The following is a 6,000-nucleotide window of genomic DNA, read 5'->3' as shown; positions in this document are numbered from 1 at the left end:
TAAGTAACTTGTGCATCTGAAAGAAACAGGTTAGTGCTAGATTCCTTACATTAGAATAGATACCCCAGCAATACCAACCCCGGTGGTGGGTCTGCAAACCAATGATCACACCAGAAGGTCCTGGAGAACGGAACGGCCGAAAAAGCCATCTCTCCGGACTTGGCTGTCCAGGCAGTAGTGTCTTGCGAACGTGTGCAACGAGGCCCACGTAGCTGACTGACATATGTCCTGGAAGGGGACTCCCCGGCCCAGGGCAGTAGTAGCCGCCGTGGCCAGAGTGGAATGGGCCCTCTGCCCAACAGGAGGCTCCTTCTTAGCCAAAGAGTAGCATGCCTTGATGCACAACACGACCCACCGAGAGATGGTCAGTTTGAGCACCGCCCGCCCCTTCTTAGCACCCACGTAACCAACAAAGAGTTGGTCATCCACCCGGAACTGGCGTGTGCGATCCAGATAGTATGAGAGCGCACGTTTTGGGTCCAGACGGTGGAGCCGCTCTTCCTCTTTAGAGGGATGCAGAGGCCGAAAGAAGGTGGGCAAGGTGATGGACTGCCCGATGTGGAAGGCTGTGACTACGTTGGGCAGGAAAGAGGGTCTTGTCCGCAACACAACCTTGTCCGGATGGACAGAAAGGAAAGGAGGTTTAAAGGAAAGAGTCTGGAGCTCACTCACTCTCCTGGCAGAGGTGATGGCAACCAGGAAAGCAGTCTTAAGTGTAAGAAGACGGAGAGGACAATTACAAATCGGCTCAAAGGGAGCGCACATCAGGTAAGTCAGAACCAGGTTCAAGTCCCACTGGGGCATCACGAAAGGAACAGGGGGGAACATACGAGTGATGCCCTTCAAGAATCTATTAACTATTTGGGACTTGAACAAGGAAGGCTGATCAGGTAGCCTCAAGAAGGCGGAAAGGGCAGAAAGGGAGCCCTTGATAGTGCCCAGAGCAGAGCCCTGCTGTGCAAGAGAAAGAAGGAAGAGGAGAACCTCAGAAAGGGGGGAAGAGAGTGGATCCACAGCCTTTGCTGTGCACCATGCCACAAATTTGTTCCACCTGCAGGCGTATACCGATTTTGTGGAGGGAGACCTGGCTGCCAGAATCACATCACATACTTCAGGAGGCAAGTCAAATAGCCTCAACTGCCGCCGCTCAATTGCCACGCATGGAGGTGGAGGCTGGACAGGTTCGGGTGGAGGACCGTCCCCTGCTGCTGCGACAGAAGGTCCTCCTGAAGAGGCAGACCAATCGGAGGATCGACTGACATGCTGATGTAGCTCAGGATACCAGTATCTTCGTGCCCAGTCCGGAGCCACAAGAATGACTTAGGCCAGGTCGCGCCTTATCTTCTTCAGTACTCTGGGAAGAAGTGGTATAGGCGAAAGGCGTACAATAGAACTCCGCTCCACTCGCGACGAAAAGCGTCTCCGAGCAAGTGCTGCCTTGGAAATTCCAATGCGCAGAGCTGATGACATTGCGCTTTCTCTTCGGTGGCGAATAGATCTAACCAAGGCTTTCCCCATGTCCGAGTTCAGACGACATTCGTGATCCATCATGCACCAACGGCTGAGTTCGTCTGCCCTGGCGTTCAGGGAACCTGCCAGGTGTTGAGCCACCAGGGTCACGCCCTGATGTTCCAGCCATGTACAGAGGCGCAGAGCCTCCTGACAAAGGGTCTACGACCCTACCCTGCCCTGTTTGTTGCAATACCACATGGCGGTGGTGTTGTCCGTGAACACCTGTACTACACTTCCCCGGTCAGAGGGAAGGAATGCCTTCAGTGCAAGCCGGATCGCCCGCAGCTCCAGAAGGTTGATGTGGAGCCGGGACTCCGCCGGAGACCAGAGGCCTCTGATCTCCCTCTCTCCCATGTGGCCCCCCATCCCAGGAGGGACGCATCTGTCACCACTACGTGCTCCGGTTGGGGAAGGGAGAGAGATCTGCCGCTGACCCAATCGCGGTTCGTGAGCCACCACTGCAACTGTTTCGCAGTGCCCTCCGAGATCCGGACGTGGTCGGACAGGTTGCCCTGATGTTGTGCCCACTGAAACTTCAGGTCCCACTGCAGAGCCCGCATCTGCCACTGGGCGTGATGCACCAGAAGGATGCAGGAGGCCATCAGCCCCAGGAGCTGCATCGTCAACCTGACCGAGACTCGGGATAAAGCCTGAAAGATCTGAATCAGAGCCTGAATATCCCGAACCCGCTGTTCGGGAGGATAAACCTGAAACTGCGCCGAGTCCAGAACCGCTCCGATGAAGAGGAGCTTCTGAGAGGGACACAGGTGTGACTTCGGCACGTTGATGGAGAACCCCAGCGAGTGCAGGTCGGCCGTAGTCTGGAGGTGGGAGACAACTGTTTGGGGCGAGCCCGCCTTCAACGATCAATCGTCGAGATAGGGGAAGACTGAAAGCCCTAATCTGCGCAGATGAACTGCGACCACCACCATCACTTTTGTGAACACCCGTGGGGCGCTGGTAAGGCCGAAGGGGAGCACGGTAAACTGAAAGTGCTCATGGCCTACCGTGAACCGCAGGTATCGCCGGTGGGCTGGCAGGACGGGGATGTGGAAATACACGTCCTGCAAGTCCAACGCTACCATCCAGTCTTCTGGGTCCAAGGTAGCTAGGACCTGAGCCAAAGTCAACTTCTTGAACTTCTCCTTCCAGAGGAATCTGTTGACGCTCTTTAGATCCAAGATAGGGCGTAGGCCCCCTTTGCCCTTCTTGGGTACCAGAAAGTAGTGGGAATAGCAACCACGTCCTACTTCTGGCCCAGGAACGCGCTCGACAGCTCCCATGGCCAAGAGGGCCGTAACTTCCTCCTGCAGAAGTCGCAAGTGATCCCCCTACATGCGGTGGTACTGCGGTGGCATGGCTGGAGGGGTCGCCTCGAAGGGGAGGGAGTAGCCCTTTCGGACGATCTGCAGCACCCACCTGTCCGATGTAATGGAGCGTCAGTGGAGGAGGTGATGGCGAACCGTGCCCCCCCCAGTGGCGTTTAATGGGCCTGAAAACTCGGACTAGGAGGTTTTTGAGGCAGATGCTGCACGGGCGGGTGTGGACTGGCCTTGCCTGTGTCCCACGGCACGGCCACCGCCATGGCGTCCGAGTTGAGGTCGGTTCTGCGGCCTGTGGCTAGCTGGACGTGAGGGGGCACCCCTTCCTTGGCCACGAAAGGCGGAAGTCTGCTGGCGTTGGCCGAGGTCCAAGGACTTGGCCATAGCCCTGGAGTCCTTAAAACGTTCCAGCGCGCTGTCCGCCTTATCGCCAAAAAGGCGACGGGCATCAAAAGGCATGTCCATAAGGGATGCTTGGACATCGCCCGAAAAGTTGGTGGACCTCAGCCAGGCGTGGCGGCGAACCGCCACCTTCGTTGCAATCGCCCTGCCTAGCGAGTCAGTGGTAACCAGTCCACTCCGAAAGGAATATCGTGCTGCGTCCCTTCCCTTTCCTCCGCGAGGGTCTGGGTTAGCTTTGCCTTGACCTCCGCCGGGCACTGCGGCAGCACTTCCGCAACTGTATCCCACAAAAAGTGAGAGCAACGGCCCAAAAGGCAGGCGGTGTTGACAGACCACAACCCCAAACTCAGTGAGAACAGCTTCTTACCGAACTGGTCATACCTTTTGGATTCCCGATCCGGAGGGGCGGTCAGGAATGCGGTCTGGGAAGTTGCGGCCTGGATCACCAGGCTCTCAGGGGTGGGGTGAACGGACAGGAAACTGGGGTCGCCCGGAGCCGGGCGGTGGTGTCGGGCCATGTTCCTAACCACAGGGAGGCCTGTGGAGGGCTTGGACCAGGTGCCCAACAGAACGTCAGTGAGGGCATCGTTAAACAGCAGGAGAGGCTCCGAGGAGCTTGCCTGCGGTTTGAGTACCTCAGTGAGTAGGTTAGTCCTCATGTCTGCGACTGGGAGCTTAAGAGCCAAGGCCTTGGCTGCCCGAGTCAACACCACGCTGTACGCAGCCCCCTCCTCCGTAGCCATGGTAGGAAGGGAGACAAAACCAGTGTTGGGCGAAGTGTCCAGACCACTGGCTTCCCCAAGTTCATCCGTCCAGTCATGACTCAACTGGCATTGCAGTCCCCCTCGTCCTCCATCTCCTGAAAGTCAGGAAGAAATGATGGAGCCGGATAGTCTGTGAAGGGCTCACCTATCGGCATCGAAGACGGCGCCGCGTGGCGCCGGATCCGGACCTGGGACGCCGCCGCCCGAGGACGGCGCCGCTGGCGACACCCTTGGTGACGACGCCGGCGGAGGGGTCGTAAGGAAAACCGGCATCGACACGGATCCAGGCTTGGATCCTGAGGAGTCATGCGGCGTCGGGACCCAAGTCGCCGAAGCCGCCGGCCCCCGCTTGGGCTCCCAGACGGGTCCGCGGGGCCCGAAGGCACCTCGACAGGACCAGACGGAGGGAAGGGCGACCTCATGGCCGTGAGGAAGGCACTGATCTCCTCCGGCGTCGCGTTCAGCCCGGGGACCGGCGGGTGTGGAGCTGGATGCGGCGCTTGTGGCTCCGGCGGAGCCGCGTGAGCCTTGTCGCCCGAACCCCAGGCCGCGGCGCACGAGCGTCGGAGCGATGTCGCTTCTTCGACTTCTTGTGCCTCGACGTACCCGAGGACTTTTAACACGACGAGTGGTGTCGACTCGCCGAGCTGTGATGACTGTGGCCCCTCGACCTCCTCCTGGACCTTGAGCAAAGCGGGGCCGACTGCCGGATCTCCAGTCGCTTACGGGACCACTGCCGCTTAGCTTTCAACGTCAAGGCCCGGCAGTTGGGGCACGACTTGTCAGCATGGTTGGCCCCGGGGAAATAAAGGCACCGACGGTGGGGGTCGGTAACCGACATCAGTTGGCTACAGTCATCACAGAGCTTGAACCCGGGCATCCCTACCGGCACCGGAGTCGATAAACGACTCGAGAAGATCCAAAACAGATCGAAAAAAGTTAGTAAAAAAATGACTAAGGAGTACTGCTCTTTCCGGATCTGTGCTTGCTGGCGCAGAAAAAAGAACTGACGTTAGCGCGCGAGGGCGGCGTCTAAGTACTCCAACGACGTCAGCACGGCGATGCCGACGACGGACGCGGAGCCGCAGACGACGCCTACTGACGCGCAGGGGTACTGCTACACAAAACTTTCCGGATCCAGTCTGACGCATGGGGATATTCTAAGGTAAGGAATGTAACACTAACCTGTTTCTTTCAGATCTCGCCAGCACCCACGCACTCGCCTCCACGGACTACATCCTCCTCGGGGACCTGAACTTCCACCTCGAGAACAACGACCCCAACTCCGCCACCCTGATCGACAACCTCGGCCTCAGACAACTAGTCACCGCACCCACCCACGCCGCCGGCCACACACTGGACCCAGTCTTCTCCACAGGATCCCATGTCACCGTTGACCACGCCACCAAACTCCACTGGACCGACCACCGCTGCATCCATTTCACCTTCAAGAAACCAACCACGCACCACTGCACCAAACAGCTGCCTCGCCGCTGCTGGAACAAAGTCACCGAAGACCAGCTGATCACCACCCTCGCCCAGAACCCACCCAAAGACCCCACCAACCCAGACACCGCAGCCCGCCACCTCAGGCAGTGGATCGACGACGGCGCCAACACCCTCGTCCCGCTCAAGAAACCCTCCTACAGTCACGCCAACAAGAGAGCCACCTGGTTCACCGACGAGCTCCAAACCTCCAAACTCGTATTCCGGAAACTGGAGAAAATATGGCTCCACAAACGCACACCGGACAACCACGCAGCCCACAAGTAAGCCACCCGCAGACATCACCACCTCATCAGATTAGCCAAGAGATCCTACTTCAAGGACCGCTTGGATAACAACACACACAACAGCAAAGAGCTCTTCAGGATCGTAAAGGAACTCTCCAACCCCAGCGCCAACGAAATCCCGCCCTCACAAGAATTGTGTGACTCACTAGCCATCTTCTTCCACCGCAGGATCGCTGACATCCACGACAGCTTCAACACCACGACCGC

The sequence above is a fragment of the Lissotriton helveticus genome, chromosome 10 (assembly GCF_964261635.1).
Source record: "Lissotriton helveticus chromosome 10, aLisHel1.1, whole genome shotgun sequence".
Taxonomy (NCBI): Eukaryota; Metazoa; Chordata; class Amphibia; order Caudata; family Salamandridae; genus Lissotriton; species Lissotriton helveticus.
This window is presented reverse-complemented; position numbering follows the sequence as displayed.